A 16,660-nucleotide genomic window follows, 5' to 3' on the forward strand; every position below is an offset into this window, starting at 1 on the left:
TTTCCCCTGACCTTTGACCCCCCCAAAGTGCACCATTTTCTCAGTCTCTTGCCCAGAGTAGGTGAATTGTGGACCAGAGGACATTGGTTTAAGGTGAAGGGAAAAGGATTTAATAGTGAAAGAATCTAAGGGGTGGTGGGTGTATGGAACAAGCCATCAGAGGAGGTAGTTGAGGCAAGGACTATCCCAACATTTAAGAAACAGTTAGACAAGTGCACGGATAGGGCAGGATTGGAGGGATATAGACAACACACGGGCAGGTGGGACTAGTGTAGCTGGGACATGTTGGCCTGTGTGGGCAAGTTGGGCTGAAGGGTCGGTTTCCACACTGTACCACTCTATGACTCTATTCAGACAAGCATGACCACAGCAGGTTCTACAGAGCAAGAAGCTTGGCTTATTTCCCCTGTAGACCTGCTATCGACTGGCCAAGGTGAATTATAAGACTTGAACACCACCAGGAAACTGTGCACAGTCCAGGAATGAAATCTGAAATCTCTTACGTGGCTCAGGTGAAAGGAAAAAAATAGACCAGGCAAGTGGGTATGGTCTATGTTGTACTGCAGTAAACGCAGCAGCTAATGCCTGCACGGCAGTGTGCAAATAACCAGGGATTCTGTTTCAGTCATGTCTCTGTCCAATACATTCAGCTCAGCTCCCCAGTAATCTCTCCTACCTTTGTTTTAACATAGTGGCTGAAAGGGCTGTTTAACATCCCAGCTGAAAGAGGGGTCTTGCAATGCTGCTGGATCAGCTCCGTACTGCACAGAGTACCAATCTGCAGCTTGTGCTCAATCCTCCAGTGGGACTTGAACCCTGACCTTTTGACTCGCAGGCAAAAGTGGCACTGAGTTACAATTAACACCACGCTGGCTTTACCAGACGGACATGCCAAACTCAATAGTGCTTTGCTAACATTGTACATATGGCACAGCATTTAAAATGTTTTGTTTTTAAGGTTCCAACTGTTACCAATTATCTCTACATGTGAGAGCTATTTGCTTCACATTATCCAGTGAAGTCAGAAAACACTACCACGTAACCAGACTTTATTTAGAAAAAAAACTATCATATGCTGAATGTGTCAACTATTTATTCACCTCCTGTTGGGGAAGAATGCACTTTGACAAAGCCACATCTGTGAAAGTGAATGGAACATAGCCTTTGGCTGCGGGCACTTGCATGGTTCAGCCATGTGTGAAACTTTATAATAATCTTCATCCTGGCAATGCAATACATTATTTCATTTAAACTAAATTGCCTATTAAAATAAAATAATGAAATTTGTCAAATAAGAAATCAGACTGCACTTTGATGACAGCATGCTTAGGTTTGCTAAGGTTACTAATGTCAACATTTCCATTAATTCAAGTTTTGGCCATTAATAATTTTCACCTTTTCTTTTACGCTATATTTATTTTGTAAAAATGGTTCTGGAATTCAGAGGCATGAGATTTCAACCCACATCAGTAATGGAAGTCATACATCATTAATACATTTCATTTGTTTGTCTAAATGTCTCGAAAACATTGCTATTGCATTTGCTTTCACCATTTCCCCTGGCAGCACATTCCACGCCACTCTCTGTGTAGAAAAACATGCCTCACAGTCCCCTTTCTTCCTCTAACCTTAAACTTGCCCTCTTGTATTTGACATTTCCACACTCTGGAAAAAAAAACCTCAGACTTGACTGAGCTTTTTGATGAAGTCACTAAGAGGATTGATGAGGTCAGAGCAGTAGATATTGTCCACATGGACTTTAGCATGCAAGGTCATGCAAGGTCATTCAAAGGCAAGTTGTTCTGGAAGGTCAGATCACATGGGTTCCAGGTTTTCAATACAAAGTGGTAGGTGACAGAGAGTGGCGGCGAACATTGTTTTTCAGATTGGAGGCCTATGACCAGTGAAGTGCTGCAGGCATCGGTGCTGGATCCACTTCTTGCTCATCGTATACATGTACAATTTGAAAGAGAATGCAGGTGGCATGATTAGCAAGTTTGAGGAGTACATGAAAATCTGTAGTGCAGTGGACAGTGACTATGCAGTGGGCTATGTTGTTCAAACATAGAAAATAGGTGCAGGAGTAGTAGGCCATTCGGCCCTTCGAGCTAGCACCACCATTCAATATGATAATGGCTGATCATCCAACATCTGTACTAGGTTCCTGCTTTCCCCCCATATCCTTTGATTCCATTAGCCCTAAGAGCTACACTCTCTCTTGAAAGCATCCAGCGAATTGGCCTCCACTGCCTTTCTTTGTTAGAGAATTCCACAGATTCAAAACTCTCTGGGTGAAAAACGTTTTCCTCATCTCAGTCCTAAATGACCTAAAGGTTACAACAAGATCTAGATCAACTGGGAGAGCCAGCACAGGGATGGCAGATGGAATTTAACTCGGCCAAGTGTGAAGTGATGCATTTTGGGAAGTTAAACCAGGGCCCTAGAGAGACCCAGTGAATGCCGGAGCCCAGGGGAGTGTTGTAGAACATGAAGACCGAGGGGTATATGTAGATAGATCCCTGAATATTATGTGCAGTTCTGATCTCCACATTACAGGAAGGATATGGTAAGGATAAAGAGGATGCAGCAAAGATTCACAAAGAATCTGACTGGTTCAGAGAGAGATATAGATATAGATAAATTTAAAAAAAAATGGTTAATATATATATATATATATCTATATATATATATATATATATATATATATATATATATATATATATATATACTATACACAATATATATATATATATATATATATATATATATATATATATATATTAAAAACCTTTTTTTAAAAATTTATTAGAAGTAGTGTACATTACAATAATATAAGCCAAAAATAACATAATACATTTCCTGTACCACTTCATATTTTAGACTTTAAAAAGGAGAACAGTAAAGCAAGTGAAATAGTATATTGAGTGTGTGAAAGAGTGATCAAAAAAAGACCCTTAGACACAAAAAAATTCAAAAAAAAGTTAAGAAGCCATAGAAAAAGAAAAAGAGAAAAAGAAAACAGAAGATATATTTTCAGATATTCAGGTTCAGATATTTGAATGCTTAAGAACGATGGAGGCTGGAGAAAGTGGTGGACAATGCCTGGTCCATCATTGGCACTGACATCACCACCACTGAAGGAATCTACAGGAAGGTTTAGATTTAAATTTATTATTGTTATGTGTACTGAGGTACAGTGAAAATCTATGTTGCCCAAACAGATCCGATATACCATACATAAATACAGTCAAGTACAGTAGATAGAGCAAAGAGCAAAATGCAGAGTACAGAATATAATTCTCAGCATTATAGCTCATTGTAGTGCATCAGTTCCATAGATAACGTCTAATGTCCTCAATGAGATGGAGATGAATCGGACAGTATCCTAGATTATGAAAGGATTGTCAGAAGCCTGATAACAATGCCAAAGATGTTTCCTTCTCACCTTTCGGCTAAACTTACACTTATTTATCACCATCCAAGGTTTCTGAACCGTGACATCCTTATCTTTCCTCCTCACACAAACCTGTTGTTCCTCAACTCTAATGAACTGGCCTTTAAACGGCGCCCCCATGTCAGACAAGGATTTACCCCCCAAACAGGTGCTCCTAATCTACTCTCCAGCTCCTGCCAAATACTGTTGCAATTTACCTTCCTCCAATCTAGCACTTCATTCAATTGTGCAAAACTGCACCTGAAATCAATGTGCAATGACTAATAAGAATGAGATCCTTTCCTTCAAAATAAATAACAAGCTTGCATTTTGCAGGTTAATATTGTTTTAGTTACCCAATTAGTTTTAAAATGAGACATTTTCTTAAAAGTAAGAAAATAATAACATATTATTATAAAATGACAGTATTTTCTCATTTTAAAATTCATTGGGTAACTAACAAAAGAAGTAGAGGCCCAGCCTGCAGCCCCCCCTCATTTGTACTTCATCGCAGTAGCCCTCGAGTGCTAATGGAAGTGCTCTCTCTTGGCTGAGAAGCTGAAAATACAGGTCCTGGCACATAGCACTATCTCAATGTATGATGATGGATATCCCTTGGTCCTTCAATCCAGCCCTCAGCCTAACATTTATCCTTATCGGCCATGGTGGTGCAGCGGTAGAGTTGCTGCCTTACGTGCCAGCAGTGCCAGAGACTTGGGTTCGATCCCGACTACGGGTGCTGTCTAGATGTAGTTTGTACGTTCTCCCTGTGGGTTATCTCTGAGATCTTCGGTTTCCTCCCCCACTCCAAAGATGTGCAGGTATGTAGGTTAATTGGCTTGGTATAAGTGTAAATTGTCCCTAGCGTGTGTAGGATAATGTTAATGTGCGGGGATCACTAGTTGGTGCGGACTCGGTGGGCCAAAGGGCCTGTCTCCACGCTATATCTCTAAACTATACATAATGGGGCTGTCCCACTGCGGCGACCTAATTGGCGAGTTTAGAAGAGTTTGCCCTCTACTCGTACTCGCAGCATGGTCGACATGAAGTCCTAGGAGGTCTTTGTAACTCTCCTTCATGCTCGAGAGTAGTCCCTGCGTACTCGAGGCCTCAGCTAGATCGCGGCGTATTTTTCAACAGGCTGAAAAATGCCCGCGAGTTAAAAAAAGGTCGCTGTGGAAAAAAATCAATGTTTTATTTTAGTCGTAGTAGGTCGGCATGTTATTTGTAGGTAATCGATTGTAGTCGAAGGTAGTTGTAGATAGTCTTCAACCTAGTCGAAGGGAGATCGAAGGAGGTCATCTTCACTCTCCACTATTCGGCGTCCACTTTTCCCAAAGCTAGTCGAAGCTAGTCTTCAATGTAGTCAAGGGAGGTCTTCAACATGATACTTTTTCAAACTCTCCTAAACTCTTCTAAACTCGCCAATTAGATCGCCACAGTGGGACCTCCCCTTTACTCTAACTCGTTATGCCTTTATCCCATTGTTTTTGTGGGACTTTGAACTGTCTGCTTCCTGACTGATCCAATCGTACCTCAGCAAAGGAACACTACTACAAACTTGTTTTTCTAATTGTGTGTTTTTGTGTCAACGTCTTGTTTTTTCTTTGCTTGTCCTTCTCTTTTCACTGACTTGTAGAATGTATGCATTATGTGCCCGTGTCAATGTGCCTGTGATGTTGTTACAAGCAAGATTTTCATTGTAACTGTACCTCACTGTACTTGTTCATGTGACAATAAACACGGCTTGAGTTGACGACAAATAAGCTGATGTGATTCCTGAATTACAAAGGTGCCCCACCGGTTATAAAGATTTGGGACATGCTATGAGAGGTGCCAGGTGAATGCAAGTCTTTCTTTCCTTGAATACAGGAGTCTTTACTGCCAGTATCAGTAGGCTGTTTGATGTGATGCACACTATCTACAAATCATGTAATTCCATGTTATTGAAGTGAAGAGTGCATGTGTGTGGCTTTTTTTCCCATTTGGCTGTTGAGAAATACAGAAAACTCAGAGCAGTTGTAATAATCTTGTAATCGGACAAGGACACAACCTGGCTGGTGTGTGAATTTGTCAAATAAATTGCTGCACAATTAGCAATCCTTCTAAAATGTAATTTCTTTAACATGACTTATTCAACTAAAATCAAGCAATTATGAGCAGATGGGTGAACAATAGTAGGGAGCGCTTTGATAGAGGTGAGGCTGGCATGCCCACTGTTGAAATTGACGATATACAATTCCGTACTGACTTGCATTAAAAGTGAGGTTATTTTACATACACACTTCATCCTGTGTTTGTGTGTATAGTTAATGGGCATTGTAACTACAGCTGATCAAATCAGCCCCTCAAACAATCCTGAAGAATTAGATCACCATTTGGTTGTCCTGACTGTATCCTTAATGTCCTCCCCTAGAATAGCTTAAAATTACTTTATCCATTTAGACCCTTCAATCAACAAACTCCACAATTAGATCACCTCTTATTAATCCTTAACAATCAAAAGAATTGCAGCCTTAAAACTACTTGATGGCACCAGGTGCTGCACGCTAATTCTTCTAACTTAAAACCAAGGAGTGCCAGGAAATCGAAGATTTCTCCGCAGTTACAAACATTTGTTGCAATAATGAACCATAAATACACAAAACCCCACCCCAGCAGTATTAATATTGACTTGTCTAACTTCAAATAACCCCTTGCTTTCCTTCTCTCTCCATCCCTCCTCTTCCCAGCTCTCCCACCATTCTGACTGCCCCCTGTTACATTTTATCTCTGTTTGCTTTGTTGTCACCTTCTCCTAGCTAACCTTGACCTTGAACCATGTCTCCTTTGATGTCTTGTTTTCACTCCTCGCCCTTCCTTATCTCTGTGTCTCCCTCTCTCCTGAGCCTGAACAAGGGTCTCAACCCAAAATGTCACCCGTTCCTTTTATCCAGAGATGCTGCCTGTCCCGCTGAGTAACTCCAGCATTTTGTGTCTATCCCCAGGCACCATTCTCACTTAGCCCTGAGTCAGCTGAATTAAAGTGCGGCTACACTCGAAGAAATGTTTTGTTCTCTGATCTGAAAAACAATAGTCTGGGGTTGCTGCTCCTTATTCTAGTCTCATGACCTTTGCTAAAGGTCAAAAGAACTCAAGGCATTATTTCAAAGAACAGGAAAGGATTGTGGCTGTTGCTTGCTGTGGTCGGGTTGGATCAAGAAAAGTCCATCCCACAACTACCAGGAAGCTGTTGAGTGCGTGGAATCGGCTGGAGTGCGATTCTAGGAGATTGTACACAAGATTTATAATTATCCACATGATCTGGACCTTGATGTCTTTTACTGTGTTAGTTATGTCAGGGTAAGAAGGACCACATGACTTATAATAGAAGGCACCTGGTAGACTATTGTGAGCTTGGATCTGATGACTTTTGATCAAACAGGCAGTGGATATTTGTGAATTTAAAAGAGTTACATTGTTTTGCGACGGTAACCACATTACACGAGCTTCATGGGAAACATTATTGAGCTGCTTTTGTTACTTCTGTGTGACTGTGACTATGAACATATCACAGATGCATGAGCTGTTCTATATGAATATTCATGCACTCAATTTAGCAGTGATGTTTAAGCTCATGATAGTTCACGCACTGATGGTCCACAACATTTTATACTTCCGCTTCTTCTTATGTGGATGTTTATCTGGAAGTAAATCTTCAGAGTTATTCGTCTTTCTTGCTAACATTCATGCGCAAGCTCTCTGTGATACGTTCAGCTGGGACAGCGGGAACAAAAGGGAGAAATGCATAGCAGCAAAAACCTAATTCATATTCAATGATGTCTTCAAATGGACCCCTCATGCTGTCTGCTTAGGTTTATTACATTCCCAGTCACTAATTGGACGATGTTCCAGGTTTTAGCACAGAGTCTGATTGATAATTTGACAGCATCACTGCTGATGCACACGGGGCAAATGGAATGGCCTGATAAATTATTCATTCCAGTCGATTAAGGATTCCACTCTGTGTGCTTGTAATCTTATTTTGCGTTGTTTCATTGTAGAGACCTCTTCATGTCATTAGATACAAAAGTGACAGCCCCTGGAATAGTGCCTTTATTATGTGATTTATCTTTGGCTAAACAAGCTGGGGAGACCCTCCCCTGATCAGCAATTTCAACTTGAGGTCAATTCATAACCTATTACTAGTTATTGACCCGCTGTCTGATTGTGTCTTGGCAGATGCAGTGGGTCGGAAGCAAGGAATTACACTTATCTGTGCTGCGCTTTTTAAAAGACACAGCTATTTTGAAAAGGAAGCAAAGTCAATGCAATCGGCTCTCCAAACCCGGAGGAAGTTAACATTAGCCTGAGAGAATCTCTTCTGACCATGAATGACAACATACATTAGTCAACTTACAAATTATTTTTTGCAATTTGGAACCCTTTTGCATATACAAAACTGAGAGTTGGTTAAGAATATTTGATGCCCAAGGCACCAAGAATATACAAGGGTTGATCACTCAACATCATATGATACATTCTGACCCCAACTAGTAAAACATCAATGTGATAAGGCATTAAGAACTAGGTCTGCAGGACTTCTATGCACAATTTGAATAATACTGTAAATTAGATCACAAACTAGAAAGCTTAAGTGCTTCGTGCCTTGGCTCGATTGTAATCATGCATTGTCTTTCCGCTGGCTGGTTAGCACGCAACAAAAGCTTTTCACCGTACCTCAGTACATGTGACCATAAACTGAACTGTTGATAGAGGGTTCTGAAGAGGGTTGTGTTACTGGGGGCTCTACTACTGTGGTTCTGAGATTTATTCTACGGCTGTACTCCATCTGCATGTTCTACCTAGTTTTATTTATATGTCTCTAATTCAATCTCTTCATTCTAATGATCTAAGCCTTGGTGACTATAGTCTTTTGCAGCTTAACTGCCTGATCTACTTGTTCTGCTATGTGGCAAGACAGGCTATGTGCTCTCATACTTGATATCAGACTCCTAAACCAGATGCTCTCTACTGACCCTCCTCTGATCAGCAATTTCAACTTGAGGTCAATTCATAACCTATACTAGTTATTGACCCGCTGTCTGATTGTGTCTTGGCAGATGCAGTAGGGCGGAAGCAAGGAATATCTATTATCTGTGCTGCGCTTTTTAAAAGACACGGCTATTTTGAAAAGGAAGCAAAGTCAATGAAAGTCAATGCAATCGTCCCTCCAAACCCAGAGGAAGTTAACATTAGCCTGAGAGAATCTCTTCTGACCATGAATGACAACATACATTAATCAACTTACAAATTATTTTTTGTAATTTGGAACCCTTTTGCATATACAAAGCTGAGAGTTGGATAAGAATATTTGATGCCCAAGGCACCAAGAATATACAGGGGTTGATCACTGAACATCATATGATACATTCCGACCCCAACTAATAAAACGTCAATGTGATAAGGCATTAAGAACAAGTGCTTCGTGCCTTGGCTCGATTGTAATCATGCATTGTCTCTCCGCTGGCTGGTTAGCACGCAACAAATTTTTTTTGTTGTACCTCGGTACATGTGACCATAAACTAAATTAAACTAAATTGAAATGAACTGTTGATAGATGTTCTGAAGAGGGTTGTGTTATTGGAGGCTCTTCCACTGTGGCTCGGAGATTTATTCTACGGCTGTACTCCACCTGCATGTTCTACCTAGTTTTTTTTAATGTCTCTAATACAATCTCCTCACTCTAATGTTCTAAGCCTTGGTGACGATTTTTTATACCAGCTCAACTGCCTGATCTACTTGTTCTGCTCTGTGGCAAGACAGGCTATGTGCTCTCATACTTTATATCAGACTCCTAAAACAGATGCTCTCTACTGTGCGCCTGTTATAAGGGAAAAGGGGCTGTGATTGTCTTGTAATGGAGGAGTACTTGTGATGGAGGAGCCTGCATGTTTGTCTGTAAGTTTTAATCTTTAGAGTACATTTAGATCGGGCTGTTGCTTGACTATTCTGTAGGAGAGTACTCACAATTCAGGCACTAGATGTTGTATCGAGGTCAATTCCCCATACTTATGCAAGCACGCACGCAAGGGCCAAGAATAGCAGCTCGGACAGGAAACCTGCTCTGAGATCAGATAACTGCACAGATCTTGTGCACCTTACAGTGGCTTGCAAAAGTTTTCATACCCCTTGAACTTTTCCACATTTTGTCACGTTACAACCATAAAAAAAATTGAAAACCATGTACCTGTATCATTTTCCTTCCACTTCACAATTATGCGCCACTTTGTGTTGGTCTATCACATAAAATCCCAATAAAATACATTTACGTTTGTGGTTGTAACGTGACAAAATGTGGAAAAGTTCAAGGGGTATGAATACTTTTGCAATCCACTGTATATATTTTTCAATTGGGTTTTGTAAAGTTTCCAGAGTTTCAGCTTTTTTGTTTACCATTTCCTGCAAAGCCTAATTTCATGATTACTGTTAATATTTACTTCACAAGGCTAGAACATGAGGAGATGCCACAAATTATTCCTGAGAGCTTTTATCTAGTCGTTAATTGTGTAGTATCACATTATATTAACAAACAAGGGACAAAGGAGACTGCAGATGCTAGAATCTTGAGCAAAAACAAACTGCTGGAGGAATTCAATAGATCCTGTAGCATCTGTGGAGGGAAATGGACAATCAATGTTTTGGGCCAGGACTCTTTTTTTTTAGACCAAAGAAGTGACCTGATGCAAACTATCGTCTGCCTGTTTACCTCCATGGATACCTGACCCACTGAGTTCCTGTCGCAGTTTGTTTTTTGTCCATATTAACAAACAAGACTTGTTTACACAATGTGGAATTATGGTCGCTGTGGCAATTTATGCTCATTCTCACTGCAGTGGTTGTGTGGGAAAATAAACAGGGTCGACTATTCTGGAAAGTCATTTTAAATATATATAATTTTCTCTCTGATGGACCACATTCTGAACAGCAAATAAGGAATAATAAGCATATAAAATCATTTATTCTTTGTACATGTTTGGTGAATGAAATTCAAACGTGTTCTATGATGATCAAATTGCAGAATACTTTTGACACTAATTATGATTTAATTCTCATAGTAATTTTGAAAATCGACTTTTTTAACAAATACTGCAATAACATCAGCCTTCTGCTGAATCATACTTTTAACCCAATTCTTACAGCAATGTTGACCGCTTCCTTTGATTCATTGCAGATGTGTAGACATATCACCTAAGGCTTACAGCTGTCCGTATGTTGCACTTTGACCTGTCCTTGCCTTTCTGAATATCGTATCGGGAATTTACCTGAGGACAAGAATTTTCCATCTTCCTAAGGCATTGGTAAAATTAATACAGAATGATGAATGATTCAATTAAATTGTCAGTGTACAGTACCCATATTTTTTGCACTTTGAAACCGTCAACTCGCGGTGTGCCCGCCCTGTGGTAATTCATTTCTCCAGGCTGAATGTGCCCAAGGACGACATCAAGCGCCCATTGTGCTATCTGTCGCCCTATTGTGCTATCTGTCGCCCTCATTGTGCTATCTGTCGCCCTATTGTGCTATCTGTCGCTATAAAGAATCGGCACCAAGAATAGACATACCTTGAAGTCTGAAGAAGGGTTTCGGCCCGAAACGTTGCCTATTTCCTTCGCTCCATAGATGCTGCTGCACCCGCTGAGTTTCTCCAGCTTTTTTGTGTAACCTTTGGTGAAATTAATGTTCAAGCCTTAATTTCAACAGTCAATCTGACCAGTTAATTTGCTTGTCCCACGAGACGCTGTTTGACCAATACATTGTTTTGGGAAGGACATTTCTACATTTTTCCTTTTTGTTTCAGATTGCCAAACGATATCAACTACACTGAGTACAGAAAGCTGAATATGTCTGTTCTGTTGGTACACAAAAATGCTGGAGAAACGCAGCGGGTGCAGCAGCATCTATGGAGCAAAGTAAATAGGCAACGTTTCGGGCCGAAACCCTTCTTCAGACTTCAAGGTATGTCTATTCTGTTATAATTTAAAAAAGATATAGATCAGAAATTGATTAATAATTGGAAAAAATTGTTTTAACATTGAGAATTTCCACAGCTGTTTCCTGTGCTCTTAAACATTCTATTACACGCACCAGTTAAAGTAAAGTGCTGTTCATGTAAGAAAGGTACAGGTTCTTTTTGTGTGAGAAAGGAAAGCACATACATGGTTCAATGACACCGTGATGCAACATAGTGTCATAAATGGTGTGCAGCTCAGGATTGTCATTAGATTGTCACTAGCGACTGCAGCAGTGAAAGAAAATCCCACTTTAGCCTTAACAGCGATCCCTGGCGTACAGAGGGTTAATTCCTATGTATAATGGCCCACAGAAGGACATGTGACCAGGCACGCTCTGCATGGGGTGACAAGCTCACCCTTTTCCTTTTACCCCCGGCCTCCCGCTGCGCTGCTTTACGTAACTGTCTTGTAATGTTTTATTGTTTGAACAATTGCTGACATGAAACTTCTGTCATGTCCCATTCTTGGAGACAATATGTTTGCCAGTGAGGACAATACTGGGGTCAGCTGGCGGGAGGTCTGCAATAGTGCCAGTGAATGATTTGCTTCATTGCTGTGGTCTGCAGGCTGGGTCACTGGTGCATAGCAAAGGTTCATGACATTATTCATTACAGAGCTCTGCCTTTTTCCAGCTGTGTGACTCTCTTCTCCATTACTCACTCGTGTTTTAACAAGACACCACATTCTTTGGAACTTCCCCTGGGCACTTTCAGCACTCGGAGACAGTAAAATGGCAAGGAGAGAGACTGAGGCACTGTTAGTAAGCAACCCCTACTGCAGAGTTGATGGAACAATGATCAACTGCAGGGAAGGAACCACAGACACAACCTGAGGGAAGAGAGTTACAAATCACAGGGTATACACCTCAAAAGTTTTTTTTTGAATTGGAATGAAGTAGGTATTTACGAGGGACAGATGTTGAAGATTTTTATGTTGGCTTGTTCTGTTTTAATGGTCATTGTGAGATAAAGGAGAATAGGATTCAACCTTTATTTTCTAGATCGCCCGCAAGTAATACATGCACAAACTCACTATTTGAAGGAGGGTCCCGACCCGAAAAGTTACCCATTCCTTCTCTCCAGAGATGCTGTCTGGCCCGCTGAGTTACACCAGCTTTTTGTGCCTATTTTCAGTAATGCATGCACAGTCAGGCTGAACTTGCAGAGTACTGAGGAGGCTCTGACTGCGTCCAAAATCTAGTGAGGAAAATGTCAACCCGGGGAGGACCTTTTGTTCTGCTCACTTGTGCACGGTGACATTGGAAGAAATTTCCTAAGTGAAAACAGAATAATGCTGTAAATACTTAGCAGATCAGGTGCCATTTGTGGAGAAACGTCAACTCTATCTCTCTCTCTTGCCACAGACTTCGCACTTTCAGCACTTCCCGTTTTTATTTTACATTTCCAGCAACTTGGGTGTTTTTCTTTTGGGCTGCTGATAGGGAAGATTACTTGCAGCTGTTCAAAGGACAGATAAGAAGCAGGTCCTATTTTCCCTTTGGATGTCAACCCTCTCCTCACTTTCTGATGCCTTTCCCCACAGCGGAAATTTTTGATTCTATTGTGGGGGGACGTTCATGTTGAATTCTATAATGTGTTGTGTCACTTTTCTTTTTATTAATATTTCTATGGATGTACGGAAACTTAATTATTTCTTCTATGTAAAGCATTTTGGTTTCAACGCGAGTTGATTTATACGTGCTATATAAATAAAATGTACTTATTTACTCACAATCAGCTTTGGATGGCTGTGGTAAAATCATATGAAACTGAGTCATGTCCGCGTGGTGTGGGTGAAATCACCACACATGTGACGTAACACACATGGATCTGTAGTTGATCTGCAGAAAGATCTTAACACGTGTTCATTGCAAATTGTGCTGGCAATAGACAAAACAACTAGCTTTGAGAACCAAACTCTTCAAAGCGCTAACTGTGCAATGTTGACTGACAACAATGTTGAAATGATTTTGAAACTTCCCAGTTGGAAAGAGAAAATGTCTGGAGTGTCGATATTTTTTTAGGCACAATAAAATGAAAAGGCTGTAATAATCAATGGTACTAAAAGAAACTCAATGTTGAAGGAAACTCTCAGGAGAACAGAATGTGACATAGACTTGAAGGCACCAGCAACATGGGACAAAATGGACCATTTCTTATTCTGAAGAAAGGTCCTGACCCGAAACATCACCCATCCATTCTCCAGAAAAGCTACATGATCCACCGAATTACTCTTGCCCATTGTATCATCATTCTGGTAAACCTCCCTTGCACCCTTTCCAAAGCCTCCACATCCTCCCTGTATTGGGGGTGACCAGAACTGCACGTAATACTCCAAATGTGGGCTAATCAAAGTCCTACGACTTCCTGACTCTTACACTCAAAACACTGTGCAATGAAAGCAAGCATACCATATACCTGCCTCCTTTACTACTCTTGTCTACTTGTGTTGCATCTTTCAGGGATTTATTGACATGGACCCCAAGATCTCTTGGTACATCAATGCTGTTAAGGGTCTTGCCATTATTGTATATTTTCCTCTTGCATTTGACCTCCCAAAGTACACAGCCTCGCACTTGCTCGGATTAAACTCTATCCACCTTTTTCCGTAGCTGATCTATATCCTACTGTATATTTTGACAGCCTTCCTCATTTTCCATAACTCCAACAATTTTGACATCTTTGGTTCTCTATTCATCTTTCATGCTTCCAAGATATTGGACTATGGCAACATCTTTGTGTAGCACCTTTCAGTTGCCAGAATGTCTCAGACTGCCTTATGGGCATGTGAAGTTCCAGTGCAATGTGGTAAGGTGGAACATATTTTAGCCCTTGAGCCTGAAGTATCTCCCTCTAACAACAAAGTGATGAAGACCAGAAAATTGTAAAGTTCCTGAAAACTGGTGTAAAAACAGCAATTTAGAACCAAGTTCCCTGTCAGAGTCCTTCAGCACTATCCCTCTATCAAGGAAGGATTTGGAAGATTCAGTTTTCCAAGGTGCGTCTTACCACACCTTTTGACTCATTCGCTTTAAGTATTTCTTAACTCTGGTACCTCGTATAAATGTCATTTTCAACACCATAATTATTTTGTTAACTGATTTTGCCTTCCCCCACCCCCCTCCTTCTTTATTCTTCTGAATCTCACCTGACAACCCTCTAACCAAGGACGTGGCAAGTTCCCATTTCTATCCCCTCTTTCAGAAATAGTGAGAATATCACAATTGTATGTGTTTACCCATGCCTTCAACTCATCTGCCCTGGTCACAGTACTCTTTATGTTTAGCTGTGTCTGACTGTGCACTACCAGACTTTCCTATTTTTCTATTTCCAAACGTTGTTGCTCAGTCTTTCATTCATTGTCCCCTCTCCACTTTTAATTTGAACTACTAGCTACCTCTTTGGTGATCCTTGGACTATTCTTGATCGGACTTTGCTGGCTTTACTTTGCACTGAACGTTATTCCCTTATCATGTATCTATACACTGTAAATGGATCGATTGTAATCATGCATCTGCTGGCTGGATAGCACGCAACAAAATCTTTTTACTGTACCTCGGTACACGTGACAATAAACTAAAACTGAATTCTACTCAAACTGAACTCTCTAATTATTCCCCTTCAAATCTATGCTGGACTTGCTATCTCAGTACCAAGCATGTTTAAAACGTCCTTTATAGCACAACAAACCTACCAGTGAGGATGTTGGTCCATCCTCTAGCCTGTACAGATATCACCTTCCCCAGAATGTCCCAAGACCCTCGTGATCTAATGCCCACACTTTCCCTCCAACCATACAATCATCCGTGCTATCCTTTCGGTTCTACATTCACTGACAGGTGGCAAGAGGTTATCAGGAGATCATTACATTGACATCCTGTTTCTTCTGCTCGCCAGACATTAAACCTCAGTCCTTTCTCCAGCACAATTTTTGTTGCCAATTTCCCTACAAATTCTTGCTGGTTTATCATCCCATTTCGCTACATACCTCTAACTCTGATGAAACCATTTCACCCAACCCCATTTCCCAACGTGCTAGCTACCTGTCCCATTTCCTTAACTAAATTCTCAAAGCAGCTTTTAATTCTTCAGGTGCATAGTTTGCAAACAATTTCAGGAATGCCAAAGTCAAAGTTATGTAAATACATGTTGTTGTGCTTGCTAATAAAATACTGGAACAAGGTTTTCAGCTGAGTTGTGGCTAATGCCTTTTGGTTCATTCAAAATAAACATCACAATCTGCACTTGAATTTTGTTTTTTGCTTGTGGCATCAGTTTTAACAGCAAAAAAGTGCTTGCCATGATTCTGGGTGGCTGCAATATTAAAAGCAGCATTGATTAGACATCACTAAAGCTATTTTCTCGAGATTTATGGAGGTCTTCTTTGATCAACAATAATGCCTGACAATCTGGTTCGAAAGTTCAAGTTTTGATTTTCTGCCATGTTGTATTGGCAATATGTTTTATAATGTTAGCGGTGCATTTTGCTTTCGGTATACAGCTCTCTAAGTGTGGAAACTATTCATTTACCATTGTCTAATCATGCTAGTTTGTGGATTAGTAACAGAATGTCAGAGATGTGACTTGGATAACTCGAGGATAGAATCTAATGTTTAATTGTCATTTGCACTGGGAATGGAACAATGACGTACCTACCTGCTGCAGCTTTACAGAACGCAAAACCACAATGTACAATAATCATTAATACAGTTATGAGTAATACCAGGTAACCAAACCAAAGTACGTAGTGTAACATAAACAAAGATGATAATAGATCATTGCTAAGGTAGGTTTATGGTTAGGATTGTGCAGTGTGGTTCAAGAGCCTGATTATTGATTGGAGAAACATGAACCTGAAAGGTCATGTTTCTCGGGTTCCTGCACCTTCATCCCTGTGGTCACAGCGAGATGAGAGCGTAGCCAGGGTGATGGGGTCTATGATGGTATTAACTGCTCTTTTGAAGCAGCATTTCATGTAGATCTCTTCAATTTATGGAAAGATTAGTAGCCATGATGGACTGGACAATGTCCACCATTTTTTAAAGCATTCTTTGTTCGTTGGCATTCAAGTTATTGGGAAGATTAATGCCCATGATGGACTGGACAATGTCAATTTTCTGAAGCCTTTTTGTTCTTTGGCATACAAGTTGACGAAGGCCGCGATGCAACCAGTG

General features: G+C 40.5%; 1 long non-coding RNA gene across 1 annotated transcript in view; it reads left to right on the plus strand.

The window, feature by feature from the left end:
* Nucleotides 1-16,660, plus strand: part of LOC129706275 (uncharacterized) — a 54,632-nt gene that overhangs the window by 15,717 nt on the left and 22,255 nt on the right. The window contains exon 3 of the long non-coding RNA XR_008725030.1: nt 11,274-11,431. This is a non-coding gene — a long non-coding RNA (uncharacterized LOC129706275). The remainder of the gene's footprint in view (nt 1-11,273; nt 11,432-16,660) is intronic.

Source organism: Leucoraja erinacea, chromosome 19, assembly GCF_028641065.1.
Source record: "Leucoraja erinacea ecotype New England chromosome 19, Leri_hhj_1, whole genome shotgun sequence".
Lineage (NCBI taxonomy): Eukaryota > Metazoa > Chordata > Chondrichthyes > Rajiformes > Rajidae > Leucoraja > Leucoraja erinaceus.